At 42.0% G+C, this 16,961-nt stretch overlaps 1 pseudogene; it reads left to right on the forward strand.

The window, feature by feature from the left end:
• Positions 1 to 16,961, forward strand: part of LOC148149255 (centrosome-associated protein 350-like) — a 1,171,865-nt pseudogene that overhangs the window by 41,775 nt on the left and 1,113,129 nt on the right.

The raw sequence follows: 16,961 nt of genomic DNA on the forward strand, positions 1-16,961 counted from the left end.
TGTTGCAACCTGTCAAAGAACAAGATTGTAAACTCAGATTCGCTGACAGCCTATTCAAGGGACAGTACGTGCTGCAGTATTGATCCCATTTTCCATTGCACTGAGACAGGAGATGGTGAGCTTGCTGACATGTCGTTCACGGAAAAAACTGTTTTAATTTAAAAAATTGCCATGGCTGTGGTGGAATTGAATCCAGAGACTTAGCTGGAAGTCACTGATCGTTGTTTCTTTCTTTGTTTCATCTCAGAAAGAATGAGTGCAGTCCAACACCAGCTGGATCTGCAGAGAAACTGCCAGACACTAAAATGCGTAACTCCACTTTGTTAGACAGTCTGTCTGAGTCATCCAGACTCAAACATCATGATCGGAGGTGGGCACTTTATGTTCGCTGTGGATGCTTTTACATAGTACAATATTAATCCATAACATATTTCTTGAGTACTGAAAACAACAAATACTGGAGATCACAGTGGGGAGATGATGGCCCAGTGATATTATTGCTGGACTGGTAATCCAGAGATCCAGATAACATCCCGGAGAACTGGGTTCGAATTGTTCGAATTGAATTCAATAAATATTTGGAATTAAGAATCCAATGACCATGAATCCTTTGTCGACAGTTGGGAAAAACCCATCTGGTTCACTAAAATCATATAGGTCGGAAACTACCATCCTTGCCGAGTTTGGCCTACATGTGACTCCAGACACACAGCTCTGAGGTTGACTCTGAACTGCCCTCTGGGCAGTTAGGGATCAGCAATAAATGCTGCCTAGTCAGTGACACCCTCATCCCAGAAACATTTTTTTTAATCCATGGAGAGAGCAAGCTAACATTTTGAGTCTAGATGACTCCTCTTCAGAGCTCTGATAGAGTCATTTCGACTCAATGTTAGCTTGCTCAGTCTCCATGGATGCTGCCTGACCTGTTGTGAGCTCCAGCATTTGTTGTTTTAAGTACAGATTCCACCATCTGCGGTAATTTCCTTATATATTTCTTCTGTATTTTGTTTATTAAATGCCCACTAAATTGCAGCTCCTACTCAGCACCTTACCTCACAGAGTACTGTGACCCTGGTGCCAAAAGTCTCCATTGATTTGTTCAATGACACCATACATTGGGGCAATTGCAAAATGCCACTGTGGCTGAAAGGAATAGAATCAGAGTCATACGATATGGAAATGGACCCTTCCGTTCAACTCGTCCATGCCAACCAAATTTCCCAAACTAAACTAGTCCAATTAGCCTGCATTTGACCCATATTCCTCAACCTTTCTTATTCGTGTACCTCTCCAAATGCCTTTTAAATATTGTAACTGTACTTGCATCTACCACTTCCTCTGGCCGTTCATTCCATGTACGCGTCAACCTCTTTGTGAAAAAGTTGGCAACTGATAGTTTCACTGTTGCCTACGGTGAGTGAATCGCGAGGGATTATTGTTCATTCAGGACCACCCCTTGCTGAGCATGGCTCAGGGCCTCAAGCGATTCCTAAATGTGGCTTCAGCCTCCTTGTGGGTTACCACATGCTACTCAAGGCCTTCTGTTTGAGAAGCGCAGGTATTTACGGATGGGGGTGCTGTGGAAGGAAGGAGGCGGCGTTAATTAATTAATTAATTTATGGAATGTGGGTGTCACTGGCTGTGCGAACATTTATTGGCTAATTCTAATGCCCTTGAGAAGGTGGTTGCGAGCTCCCTTTTTGAATCACTACAGTCCGTGTGTTGTAGGGCCGACTGGTAGTGCTGTTGGGAAGGAGTTCCAGAATTTTGGCCCAATAACACTTAAGGACAGCTGAAAGATTTTCAACTCAAGATGGTAGTGGCTCGGAAGGGAACCTGTAGGTGGTGGTGTTCCCATGAATCTGCTTCCCTTGTCCTTCGAGGTGGTATTGGTCATGGGTTTGGAAGATCCATACCGAAGTATTATGAATTTCTGCAGTGTATCTTGTTGATAGTCCACACTGCTGCCCTGGGCATTCGTGGTGGAGGGAGTGAATGTGGCCCCAATCACGTAGTCTGCTTTTTCCAGATGCCGTCAAGCTTCTTCAGTGTTCTTGGAGCTGCACCCAAACCAAGCCAAGTAGCGAATAGTCTATTGCACTTCTGACTTGTGGCTTGTAGATGGTGGACAGGCTTCAGGGATTCGGGAGGTGGTTTATTTTTGCAGGATTCATTGCCTCTGACCTTCTCTTGTGGCCACAGTAGTTAGATGGCTAGTCTAGTTCAATTTCTAGTCAATAGTAACCCCCCAGAATGTTGATGGTGGGGAATTTGGTGATAAAAATTAGTCACTAGCAGTAAATGACACCGGGTTATAAAGAAAAGTTGAGCATGGGTTTATTTCTGGGGCTACAGAATGGAGATGTGTTACATACGTGTAGAACCATGAACAGATCACCCTTGGAGCACTGCAAACAGTTCTGATCTTCATATTGTAATATGGATGTAGAGGCAGTAGTGAATATATTAAAAATATTTACTGGAATTATATCAAAACTGAATTTTAATCCATCAAGCAAGATTAGACAGTCTTATCTTGTTGAAAAAGAGTGACATGGTCGAGGCCATTAAAGTTATGTCGGGGTTTGATAGGGTTGACATAGAAAAGATATTTCTGCTTTTGAATGACACTATCCACTGGAGCTATGGATACAATAGTAGTCACTATTACATCCAACAGGGAATTTGCTGGGGAGGATGTGAGGTGGGGTGGGGGTGGGTGGGGGGGGGGGGGGGGGGGGGGCGGGAAGGGGGAGGGGGGAGGGGGGAGGGGGGAAGGTCTTTACCCAGAAAGAGGTTTGACATCAAACTTACATCACCAGGAATAATTGAAGCAAACAACAGATGAATTCAAGAAGAAGCTTGGAATACAAGTTATCAAAGAAAAATATGTTGATGGGTTTAGGTGGAGAGATACAGAAGGGGGCCTGTGTAAATCACAAATACTGAAACTCTGTTTTTGTGTTCTAAACCTGTGCATGTGTGTTGATCTGTGACATATCTATGGCAGCAGTGGCAGCAGTAAACAAGACCGCCCATCCTTACCATTCTTGGAGAAAAGCAGAACCTCCCACCATACAAAGGGAAACAGCTCTATTGAAGAGGTGGTTCAAACAGCAGCTGACAACTCGATCCGCAGTGACAGTCTGCCTTCATTATCTGGTGAGAAAGGCGAATTCTTTAACCAGAAATGATGTTTTGTCCTTCCACTGATCTCATGACTTAAATGGGGAATGGTGTCTCTTCAGTTAACTGATTCAAATCAACCAAATCAATTGCCACATAAGCACTCCTTCCATACCCAAAGGACATGTGGGTCAAATAGTAACATGTCTTGCACTGATTTATTTCAAGTTCCCTTTCTTCAGTCATGTGCTTAAGCTATTCAATCCAACTTTCTTGTGTTCCCCTTGGATCTGTGGTTGTGCATAAGGAAACTTCCACATGTCCCCTTAAACAATGTGAGATTCAACATAACAGTTGTGTTGAATCGATAATTGTAACCCAACTCTGCTCCTTGGGCAGATAACTAATCCAAGGATTCTAGCTCGGCCTTTAACTTCATGTTCAAGTTCTAAATCTTTCAGTGAGCAATGGAAAATAACAAAGAACAATGTCAATCATTTATTGTCTCTCCAGATTCTGTTTCTGTTGCCATTGAGTACTCCCTTAAGTCCGATGACTCAATGACTGAAGATGACACTGAAGAGAAATCCTTCCGTCCCCTTCTGCCATCAAAGAGCCATCGCTGCTTTAAAATGGGGAAGAAACGCAGCCAGCAGGATGATTCTGATGAAGACATACTGCAGGATCAATCGGCTTCAGTAGCTGTAAAAGTGAGTTCTCCCATGGGTTAGCCAAGGGTGAGTGGTGGTGCCAGTTAGTGGGATCTCAGTGCTTGGAATAGTTGCTACTTTCCATGTTCTAGGTATCTTGCCATGAGATTCAGATGTAGAGGATGAGGAGCAGCTGGGGCAATGAGTGTAAGGCAAGTGTTGGGCAAGGGCTGTTTTTTTAAATGATAAGTACCACTCGCAAACAATGTGCCCGCAGTTTATAAATCTTGAAGAGGAATTAATCTTTTACATTGTTAATCTTTGTGATCGAGTTACCATGCAGTGAAAACAGAGATTAATATTTACGGGGATTCCTTGCTCACCTAGTCAGGTAAACACAAGCTAAATTTGACTGAATTTACAACTTTCTACTGTCCATTAAAGGTGGTAACAAGATGCAAAAGACAAGTGGTGCTTGCAGAGGAATTTGATTTGAACAAGAGACATTTGTGCAGATAATAAGAGATATTCTAATTGGAAGGATATGGTTAGTGATATCTTGCATGGATCTATGTTGGAGCCCTAACTATTCAGTATTCACAATGAAAGGAAAGCCACATTCAAAATTTGGGGCCACTCTACAGATTAGAGGCAATCTCGAGTGTAGGTAGATGGAAGCATAAAATCAGAAAGCAATCTTGATAGTTTAAATAAATGAAAAAGTTTGTGTCGGCAAGTGAGAGGTTGGATCAAACTAGGATATTTCTTGATTGTGAAAATCGAGAGACAGTGGAGTTTAAAGAAACTTGATGGGGGTGATCCAGCTGCATACAGTTCATGAAAATGTCACAAACAGGCTCAGAAATGTGATCAAGGGGCCAGTGGAATGTTGACATTTATGTCCAAAGAAGACTCAAAAACAAAGGATTAGAAGTCATGCTTCAGCAGTTCAAAACCTAGTCAGTCCAAGCCGTCAGGGCTGGGCACCATGGCTTAAGAAGAGTATCACTCTTGGTGGAAGTGCAATGTAGACTTACTGCAGTGATACTTGGGCTCCGAGGCTTAATTTAAGAAGAGAGATTGAATAGACAAAATGGTGGAGTCAGAACATTGAGATGTGATATTGTGGAACACTTTTGCACATGGAAATGGATGAAGTTTGAAACTCACTTCCACAAACAGTGATTGATTTGAAATCAGTTACAAACTTTAAATCTGAGATTGGTAGATTTTTAATCAAAATGCTGAAGGATTATGGGACAAAGACAGGGATTTGTCATGATGTTGAAGATTACCATGATTTGGGTGAATGGTGGAATAGGCTCAAGAAGCTAAATAGCCACCTCCTGGTTAATGTTGATGTAACCATGACACCCTTATTCTCCGTATGTGCAACTCCTATTCTGTTTTTGGTTATTTATCAGAACCTGGCAGCAAATTAGTAACTGGAGTCCTGACCATAAAATTATCAGTATGAGGGACTTTGCCAGTCTTAATGTGTTTTACAGATGATGAAATGAGACAGTCAGCATTTACTCATCTTGATAAATATTGGGATAGTTTGATGGGATCACTTGTGATGCAGCATGATTGGCATGTCTGATGATACTCCAACTCCTTTTAATTGTTGTTGTTGTCTGCAATCAGTCCTGAGTTTTCATGGATTAGGGGGCAAGTTTTGCTTGGGTCAGGGGAAGCAGATCACCTCACTCTGTACTGTTTGTTCTCCTGTCTTTCGCTATTCAGCATGATTTGAGCCTGCCCTTCTCTGGCGGACAAGACAGTTTCTCTCAATTCACCATGGCGATGGTGCGACAATACATGGAGGGGGAGGAGATGCGTGCACAGCACCAGGTGTCACTCCTCAAGCTGAGAGAACAAGCCTTGAAGGAGAAGACCAAAGCAGAGCTGGCCTGGTTGGAGCACCAGAAAAAGTGAGTAGCTGACCTATGCAGTGATGTTAAGCTGAATAGCCTTTCAAAAATGCAATGTAAGAATGTGCAGATACTTCCAGTAATCCTTTCCGGAGAAGGGAGAAAGCTGGTGTCTTTTCTCATTGCAGTGAGGCTGTTGTGCAGAAGCTAGGTATTCACGTCATCTTTCCCCTTTTCACTATTTGGATTGAGTAGAATAAAGGCAATTTTGATTTTTTTTTCAAATTTTTAAGTTTGTTCTTTGAATTTGGGATGTTTCCGGTAATGCTGGTATTTATTTACTATCCCTCATTCTCGAAATGGTCATGGTGGTGAGCTGCCTTGAGCCACTGCAGTCTGCTTGGTCAATATAAACATATCAACTCGCAAGTGCTGTTAGGTTTGGAGTTCAGGGGTCTGGAATAGATTGATGCAAGACTGTTGTCCTAATCCACGGGTCAGGATTTTAAACAAATTATTTCAATGGATTTCTTCGCTGCTGGTAAGGCCAGTATTGTTAGTATTGTTGTCCATCCTTCATTGCACTTGGGAAGGTGATAGTGAGCCATTTCCTCAAACATCTGCAGTTTACCTGCTACAGGTACAACCACAATGCTGACAGGAAAGGAGTACCTGGGATTTTGATCCTATAGCAGTGAAGGAATGGTATATTGCTAAGTCAGGATATTGTGGCTTGGAGAGGAATTTACAAGTAATGGTGTTACCATGTTATCTACTGTCTGTGTCATTTTAGGTGGTAGACGTTGCAGGCTTTGAAGATGCTGTTAAAAGAATTGAGTGAGTTCCTGCAGTGCATCATATAGTGCACATAGCTCTGACTGTTTATTGGTGAAGGGCGTGAATGTATAGATTGGTGAATATGATGCTGATCAAGCAGGTTGCTACATCCTATTTGGTGTTGTTTCTTGGGCATGTACTGGGGAGACAGGAAGTAAGTTACTTAGTGAAGAATTTTCAGCTTCTGACCTGGTTTTGTTGACACAGTATTGTTTAGCTGATCAGGTTCAGTTTCAGGTCGAGGGTAACTCTAATGTGAATTGTGAGGGAAGCAGTGATGATAATACCACTTCATATCAAAAGGATTGCAAGAGATGGTCAATGCTTGGTAGGTATGGTGTGCATGCCATCCATGCTGCCGTAACACTGTAGTCACAAATGCCATACTAGCTGTGGGCAGAAGATTTCCTTCTTCAAAGTCCCTCCATGAATTAGTTGGGTTTTTATGGCTGCTCAACATCTTTGTGGACACTTTTACTGACACCAACCTTTTATTTCCAGAGTAACTTTTAAAATACCCTTTTTAATTTTGTGAGCATAAACAATACCTTGTGGAGATAAATTTTCTCCACATCGAGTATGACGAGCATGGAGGGCATTAAAGTTATAAAATATTAAGAAGAATTTGCTGTTTAACAAAATCTTAAACCCTGATCATTCTCTTTCTGGTTTCGTTGCTAATTCACCAGTGGTGAAACTGTGTGATCTACTTGGGCAGATTTATCCAAGTTTGTCTGTAAATTCGAGCATTATTATACCATGTGTTGGGAGCCGTGGTTTACTAAAGAAGTTGAATCTCTTGTCAAGACGAAGAAAGGACTTATGTTACGATGAGATGTGAAGTTCAGTTATGGCACTTGAGAGTTACAAGTTAGCAAGGAAAGACCTAAGGAGAGAGCTAAGAAGAGCCAGGAGGGGACATGAGAAATCACTGGCAGATAGGATCAAGGAAAACCATAAAGCTTTCCATAAGTATATCAGGAAGAGAAGAATAACGAGAAAGATCAGGGCCAATCAAGGATAGTTGTGGGAAGTTGTGCATGGAGTCCGAGGAGGTGGGGAAGCACGAAATGGATATATTTTTTAGTATTCACACTGGAAAAAGACAGTGTTGTCAAGGAGAATACTGCGATGCAGGCTACTAGACTAGACGGGATTGATTTTAACAAGGAGGTGTTAGCTATTCGGGAAAGTGTGAAAACAGATAAATCCCCTGGGCTGGATGGGATTAATCCGAGGATTCTCTGGGAAGCCAGGGACGAGATTGCAGAACCTTGAGCTTTGGTCTTTATGTTGTCATTGTCTACAGGAATAGTGCCAGAAGACTGGAGGATAACAAATGTCGTCCCCCTTTTCAAGAAGGGGAATACAAACAACCCTAGTATTATAGATGAGTAAACCTTATTCGGTTGTGGGTAAAATGTTGGAAAAGTTTAAAAGAGATAGGATTTATAATCATCTAGAAAGGAATAAATTGATTAGGGATAGTCAACACAGTTTTGTGAAGGGTAGGTCGTGTCTCACACACCTTATTGAGTTCCTTTGAGAAAGTGACCAAACAGATAGATGAGGGTAAAGCAATTGATGTGGTGTATATGGGATTTCAGTCAGGCATTTGATAAATTTCCCATTGTAGGCTATTGCACAAAATACAGAGGCATGAGATTGAGGGTGATTTAGCTGTTTGGATCAGAAATTGGCTAGCTGAAAGAAGACAGAGTGTGGTAGCTGATGGAAAATGTTCATCCTGGAGCTCAATAACGAGTAATGTACCGCAAGGATCTGTTTTGGGTGCACTGCTGTTTGTCAGTTTTGTAAATGACCCAGATAAGGGCATAGAAGGATGAGTGAGTAGATTTGTAGATGAAACGAAGGTCAGTGGAGTTGTGTATAGTGCTGAAGGGTGTTGCAGGTTACAGAGGGATATAGATAAGCTGCAGAGCTGGGTTGAGAGGTGGCAAATGAAGTTTAATGCAGAAAAGTGTGAGGCGATTCAGTTAAGAAGGAGCAACAGGAATAAGGAGTACTGGGCTAATGGTAAGATCCTTGGTAGTGTAGATGAGCAGAGAGATCTCAGTGTCCATGTATAGATCTCTGAAATTTGCCACCCAGGTTGATAGGGTTGTTAGGAAGGCATATGGTGTGTTAGCTTTTATTGGTAGGGGGATTGAGTTTCAGAACCACAAGGTCATATTGCAGCTGTACAAAACTCTGGTACGGCCACACTTGGAGTATTGTGTACAGTTCTGGTCACTGCATTATAGAAAGGATGTGGAAGCTTTGGAAAGGGTGCAAAAGAGATTTACAAGGATGTTAGCTGGTATGGAGGGAAGGTCTTATGAGGAAAGGCTGAGGGACTTACGGCAGTTTTCATGAGAGAGAAGAAGGTTGAGAGGTGATTTAATTGAGAATTATAAGATAATCAGAGGGTTAGATATGGTGGACAGAGAGAGCCTTTTTCCCCAGATGGTGATGGCTAGCACAAGGGGCCATAGCTTTAAATTGCGGGGGTGATAGATATAGGACAGATGTTAGAGGTAATTTCTGTAGTCAGAGGGGTAGGGGTGTGGAACGCACTGCCTGCAACATTGATGGACTCATCAACTTTAAAAGGCAATTAAATGGTCATTGGATAAACATATGGATGATAATGTAATCGTGTAGGATAGATTAGATTAGATTAGATTACTTACAGTGTGGAAACAGGCCCTTCGGCCCAACAAGTCCATACCGCCCCGCCGATGCGCAACCCACCCATACTCCTACATGTACCCCTTACCTAACACTACGGGCAATTTAGCATGGCCAATTCACCTGACCTGCACACCTTTGGACTGTGGGAGGAAACCGGAGCACCCGGAGGAAACCCACGCAGACACGGGGAGAACGTGCAAACTCCACACAGTCAGTTGCCTGAGGCGGGAATTGAACCCGGTTCTCTGGCGCTGTGAGGCAGCAGTGCTAACCACTGTGCCACCGTGCCGCCCAGATAGGCTTCAGATTGTTTCTGCAGGTCGGTGCAACATGGAGGGCCAAAGAGCCTGTAGTGTGCTGTAATGTTCTATGTTCTATGTTCATGTGACTTTGCCATGTTCTCTAACCAGACGCCTTCGAGACAAGGGAGAAGATGATAAGATGCCATCCATCCGTAGGAGACAACGTGGGCTTCTGCTCAGGTTGCAGCAGGAACAGGTATGACCCACTGAATGCCAGGGAAAATGTCGGGCTATCCACTAATACTTCATGAATGAGCATATTTCCCCAAGGTTCCGATGGTTGCAAACCTTTTTTAATGGTGATATAGTTTTTCCTTGAAATGCCAACAACAAATGCTGCTGAATGTAATGTATATGCTCGGCCTAGGGACAGATTTCCATGCCATGGTGTTTCTGAATGCAGTTCTCCTACTGGCAATGCTTTGCTATGATTATCCTCAATAATGCACATTAAGGGGAGAATTATTAATCAAACCTTGAGAAGAATGATTGTACAATGAGGCCACAATACTTTTAATGCTGCTTGTTGTATTTTGGATTTGTTGATTTTCCCCCGCCTTATCCCTCCATGTGAAAGAAATTAGCTGCCTGCTGTTATTGCAATGGATGAGCTCTCACAGATACAAATGAACAGATTCCAGCTCTCGTTGGTTGTCAAGTACCCTTGATTTGTCTTTAACGTATGACATTAATTGAAAGGATGCATCATTTATTGCCATTTAAATGTTTTATTTTTCACCCTTGCTTTCCCCTTGCCCTTATACTTTTTTTTAAAACTGCTTACAAGGCATGGTATTGCTGATTAGGAGATCACTTAGTTTGGATTCCTAATTGCGTTGGAAAAGCTGGTGAGCTGCTGCCATGATCCTGGTTAAAATATTGTCCTGTCTCTTTGTTGCATCTGACTTTGTCCTAAAGCCATCTTTATGGTTTTCACTTTGTCCTGTTTTCTTCATGAATTGTCCATTTGAAGTTTGAGACAGAGATTGCAAGCCAAGCCAAATTACGTCAGTACCATAAGTTGGAACACAGTGAAATTGAGATATTAACTAATGCTCAAAATTGCTCAATTGTTCTGACCTTGACTTTAGCAATAACAGATCTTGGATAACAAGGTTAGAACATAAACAAAAACATGCAACTTTAACAGAATGCAGATGAATTACAAGGAAACGAAATTAATATGTACAATGTAAGCTCAATCTGCTTTGAACATTTACCCTACTTACATGGAACATTACAGTGCAGTACAGGCCCTTTAGCCCTCGATGTCACGCCAACCTGTGAAACCAAACTAAAGCCCATCTAACCTACTCTATTCCATTATCATCCATATGTTTATCCAATGACCATTTAAATGCCCTTAAAGTTGGTGAGTCCACTACTATTGCAGGCAGTGTGTTCCACAGCCTTACCATGCTGAGTAAAGAATCTACATCTGACATCTGTCCTCCATCACCCCTCAATTTACAGCTACGTCCCCTCGTGCTATCCTTCTGCACTCCACCGACTTTAATGTCATCCACAAATTTACTAACGCATCCTTCTATGCCCTCATCTAGGAGATTTATAAAAATGAGAAGCAGCAGTGGTCCCAAAACTGATCCTTGCAGTACACCTCTGGTAACTGAACTCCAGGATGAACATTTCCCATCAACCACCAAGTCTGTCATCTGACAGCTAGCCAATTTCTGATCCAAACCGCTAAATCACCCGCAGTCACATGCCTCTGTCTTTTGTGCAATAGCCCACCTTGGGGAACCTTAGCAAACACTTTACTGAAATTCATATACACCACATCAACCCTTATCCACCTGTTTGGTCACCTTCTCAAAGAACTCAGTAAGGTTTGTGAAGCATGACCTACCCTTCAGAAAACAGTGTTGATTATCCCTAATCAAGTTATTCCTTTCTAGATTATTATAAATCCTATCTCTTGTAACCCTTTCCAAAACTTTGCCCACAACTTGGCTTCCGCAGATTTCTAGAGATTTAACTTATTTTTTTACAGTCTGAGAATTGTTTCTCAGAACTTTCAACAAATCAATCACTGGAAAATAACTAAAGAGAGCAACCAAGAACAGCCAGTCCAGAAGAAGTCCAAACCAAACCTGCCTCCTGCCCAAAACCCAGTCAGAGCCAATTCATTTTGTTTTCCGCCTCTTTTCAACATTCGCTGTTAGCAGTCCTTCCTAGATTGTTCAACTTAACATCCAAATTGTCTCTGAGCACAGCAGCACCCTGGTGCTGAAATATCTGGAGTGTTCTTAGACTAGTAATTAATCTGCATCGTCTTCCCAGGCCAGCAGACATCTATCTTTGTTCTCCCCTTTTTTTGTTTTAAAACAAGTTGCTTTTCAAAGTGCAATTCTCAACTTCAGCTCACAGTTCCAAACCAAAACTGAGAAAAATATAGTGATGGTCTCAACAAGTTGCTGATTTTTGTTGGCATAGGTTTTGCCAATCACGCAGTGTCAGGCAGTGTCACGCAGAATTGGAATGTTATGTTATTGCTGTTGGACCCACTACAGATTTGCCAGATTCTGTATTCACTCAAACCAGGCACACTTTCCAACTTGCCCAGCAGCAAGAGCTAATACGTAATTCTCGAAAGCGGAAATCTGCCTGTTCATCATCTTTCTCTTCTGCAAAGTACTTGGCTGCTGAGGACAGTTTTCAGGTTTGAGAACTCAGGTTAACTCACCACAGACCTGGAAGCAACCTCCTGAAATAAAATCAGAAATGCTCACTCAAAGTAAGGCATCAGCTGTTGAAAAAGAACGTGAGTAACTCTTTCATGATAATTTTCCACCTGGAGTACTTGACTGTCTGAGTTCGTGTTGACAATACATTTTGTCGAAAAAAACCCACAAAGTTTTCATCAAGAACAAGCATTATAAGTTGTAAACGTTGCACAGTGCCACCTGGAAACTGTGCAACTTAGAACTTAATGGGTTATGGAGTTGTGTGCCCTGACTTCATTTTTGTCTGTACTCTGTCGTCAAAATAAATTTATTGACGACGTAAAGATGGGTTTGGTTGGTCTCTAACATGGTAATACATTGTATACAATTTCATGACAGGCTGAAATCAGGCATCTTCAAGAAGCCAACAAGGCTGCTCACAGGGCGAGGCAGCTGATTCTGAAACAGCAGGAGGAGGTTCAACATATGCTCCAAACCACCACCAAAATTCAGGAGAGACTCAAATCCGCTGGGGAGAGCAAGTTGGTTAGTATCCCACCATTTGCAAACTCCTGAACAGTTCAATGCAAGGTTACTATTAAAGTAAGGAATTACTTACTCAGCAGCATGAATGATGGGTGATCACTTTCAATCCAAGCTTGCTATCAGCCAGGTTTCTGGTCTATATTATCATTACAATATAAATAAAACTTTTAATATTTTACAGAAAAGATTGAAGAATGGTTTGTCTGCCACTGAGAAACATCAACTTAAGCCTCGGTACTTTTATTAAGTTGATAATATGTTCCCATGTTCCCTTGTGTCGAGGCCAAATCTCTGCAACCTAAAGCTGTATATGCAGGAATACCTGCTGCTGCCGAGAATACCATCCTTTGTATTCATCGATATTGTGTTTTGTTCTGCATTCTGTAGAAGTGACAGCACAAGAAATGGAGCTTTCAGCCCAATGTATCTGTGCTTCTGTTCTTTCGCTCCCTGCAATCTGGTTCCGACCTGTTATCAGCATATCCTACAAAGCTGTCAAAACATTTTTACACTTGATCATGTGCATAGGAATGGGACTAGGTTGTTGAGCCACTCATCTGTTCGCACTTACTTCTATTATAATTGATTTACATCTCCCTCCCTTAATCTGTTTCCCTGAATAAACGTTCCCAAGAAACAAAAAAATCAGACTCACTTTTAAAATGTTCAATTAATTCAAAGCTCAATTAATTCAAAACTAATGAAACGCTCTGCCTGCCTGAAAGGAAATGATGTTGGTTAGTTGCAGAAACCTGTCTTTGAATCTCATCTGTGTTTCACTGCTACTAATTCTGGAGCTGTTTCCTTTTAGGAACAAACTTAACTTTCCATGCGTCCATCTTGGTATCTCTCAGGTTCCAACTCGACAGGAGCAGCGGGATGCAGAACAACCAGGAGTGGAGAATGTTTCCAAAATGAGCCCCGCTTCCAGTCCCCTACAAACAGATACGGAGACGTGGAGTCCCTCCTCTGTTTCAACTTCAGGCAGTGAGACCAGCAGCATCATGCAAAAACTGAAGAAGATGCGCAGTCAGATGGATGAAAAGTAATATCACTTATGTCTCCTTATAAGGCATATTGCTGTGAAAGGCTGGCAAGCCTAAGCATCTCATTTGTCAGCTGGTGATGTTATAGAGAGGATGAGAAAGAGAGAGACAGAGTGGCTCTGAGCAGAGAAAAATATATGAAGTCCATTTAACTCTGTTTTTCAAAGACAGTGTGTTTGCTGCATATGGTGCTTCTAATTATCCCCCCTGAGGTATTGTCATGTTTGACCCTGTGACTGGGGCAGCAAAACATCAATATGGCCTCACTGCTACTGCTCTCCAAGTCGTGGAGCTTTTTTCTTACCCTCATCTTCTTTACTTATACCCATTGCCCTGGTGCAACAGTCTCAGAATGGGATTGCAATGTGAAAACTTTCACTGGTACAAAGCTTGCTTTGCCTTTCAGTGGAGTGTGTTGGGAAACTGGAGGTACATGCAAATGTTGCAGGAATTGCTTTTCCTGCTGGAATTATCAGCTTGACATCATTGTGTAAGCTTTTTTATCCTATGAAGGCAATTGAGTACACTACAGAGGATGCAAACAGGTCTTACTAGGGCAGTACCATGGCTCAATGGCGAGCCCTGCTGCCTTACAGTGCCAGGAACCCGGGTTTGATTCTAACTTCAGGTGACTGTGTGGAGTTGGCACATTCTCCCCGTGTCTGCATGGGTTTCCTCCCGCGGTCCACAAATATACATGTTAGGTGGATTGGCCATGCTAAATTGCCCATAGTGCCTAGCGATATGCAGGCTAGGTGAATTAGCCATGGGAAATGCAGAGTTACACTGATAGCGTAGGGGAGTGAGCCTGGGTGGGATGCTGTTCGAAGGGTCATTATGGACTCAATGGGCTAAATGGCCTGTTTCCACACTGAGGGATTCTATGATTTGTTCCAATCAGTTCACATCAGTGTTACTGCTCCACTTGAGACTCCTGTCACCTTTGCTCATCTATTACCCTGACCCTCTATTCCTTTCTCCTTCTAATCTTGTCTATCTTCCCCTTAAGCACCCATATGATATTTGATTCAACCACTCCCTGTGCAGTCTTCATTGTTGTAATCCAATTCTGCAGAACTTCCATATCTCCCTGATGGATTTCTTGGTGACTACTTTGTGGCCTCAAGGTATGCTCTTCCCTGTGAAAGGAAACATTCTGTCTGTATCCAGTCTGCTGAACCCTCTCAACATTTTAAAGACCTCTATTATGTCCCTGTTTGGCCTTCTTTCAGAGAAAAGAGATGTAGCTTGTTAACCCTTTCCTGACATGTGAACCCACACATTTCTGTGACCAACCTTGTCAATCTTGTCTGTGTACCCACTTCAGTTTCCCCTTTTTCTATTTATAGTATGATGATCAGCCTGCACACAGTATCCAAGTGTTGTTTAAGCAAGGTTTGATTCAGGTTTAGCATATTTAATAAATAATTAGATTGGGATGATGTGCTAGACTACTGATGTTTTTTTCTGATCTAATTAATTTAAATAAATGTGAGGTACTGCATTTTGGTAAGGCAAATCAGGGTAGGACTTAATGGGAAGGCCCTGGGCAGTTTTGCTGATCAAGGAGACCTTGGGGTGCAGGTTCCTTGTTCCTTGAAGACGGAGTTTCAGTCAGACAGGGTCGTGAAGAAACCGTTTGGTGTGCTTGCCTTTATTGGTCAGTGCATTGAGTATAAGAGTTGGGATGTCCTGTTATGGTTGTACAGGAGGCCACTTTTGGAATAATGCATTCAGTGCTGGTGTGTTGTGAAACTTGAAAGGATTCAGAAAAGATTTACAAGGATGTTGCTCGGGTTGAAGGTTTCAGCTGTAGGAAGAGGCTGAAGGGTAACCTTAAAAGTTTATAAAATCATGAGGGGCATGGATAGGGTGAATATCCGTGATCTTTTTCCCAGGATAGTGGAGTTGAAAACTAGAGAGCATAGGTAAGAAAGGAAAAATTTTAAAGTTACCTAAGGGGCAACTTTTTCACACATGTATGGAATGAGCTGCCAGAGTTGGTGGTGCAGGCAGCAATAATTACAACATTAAACACGGGTTTGTAAGCTGTGGTTGGGCTGTTAGGAAGGCAGTGCTTGACATTCTCCCACTATCTAAGTCAGAAAGAGAAATGGAGCTGGGGTTGGATTTGATGAGCTCTGTTGCCATTTGAAGTTAATGAATCCGAGCAGAAGGAGTTGTGTTGAGGTCGAGGTGTAGGGAGGTTGGCTACAAATGTTTTGATGGAATATTTGTAATTTCTCCTTAATAATGTAAGGTTTTCTTGAGTATCTAAAGATAAAGCAATTTTGGGGTGATACTCAGCTGTTTTATTTTTCTTGTTTTGCTCCTTTTGTTGTAAACATTGCTCTCCTTTCACCACTATTTCTCTGTCCTTACGTCTCATCACTGGGCTTCCCTCAGTGTCTGTTTTCCCAACGTACATCCCAAATTCCAGCTGTACATCAGCAACCAGCTGGTCAGGTACTGTGCAACCTCTGCTTCTCACTGATCGAGCATGCTCTGTTTCATCACATGCATGTGGATGATGTGGGGGTCGGTGGAGGGTCAAGGGAAAGGAATTGTGTAGAGAAATGTGCATTCCTTTGGCTTAGTTGTGGCTTCACATAGATGCAGAAAGCTGCTAGTTGGCAATATACTGCAGACTTTATAATTAAACTGGAACCTGCTTTTAAAGGTGTAATACTGTGAAAGCAAGAAGTTGAAGTTACATAAACAATCTTGAGCTGCTCATGCTAACAGGATACAATACCCTGTTTAACGTTGAATTGGACTTTCGCAAATAGTCTGGCAGAGTTAGCAGCCCACTAATCTTGATAAATGTAGCTTTAAGAAATCTGAAATTTGAAATGTAAGCTTGAACTTTCAGATGGCAGTGCCTCTTTAAGACTGCAAATGTGTCTTAAAGAGGTGAACATATGAGGTTGTCTTATGGATGTGAAAACTTGATTGGCATGTAACCATCACAGTCGACATGAGTATCTCCAACTACATGCAGCTACTTTTGTTAAAATGCCTGTCAGTTTAATAGTGCTGTCAGATCTCAAATCTTTGTTTAAAATTGAAAGTACCAATAAGAAATAATATTCAGTGCTCAGGGCTGCATTTAGTAGCAACTGGACAAACTCAGGAGCATTTTGGATGAGTTTAGCAGTGGCAGGAGTTCTGTATTGATTTCGAATTTGAATTTAATCTTGCT

This window comes from Chiloscyllium plagiosum, unplaced genomic scaffold, assembly GCF_037043375.1.
Source record: "Chiloscyllium plagiosum isolate Xiang-an unplaced genomic scaffold, Cpla_swu_hap1 HiC_scaffold_9, whole genome shotgun sequence".
Lineage (NCBI taxonomy): Eukaryota > Metazoa > Chordata > Chondrichthyes > Orectolobiformes > Hemiscylliidae > Chiloscyllium > Chiloscyllium plagiosum.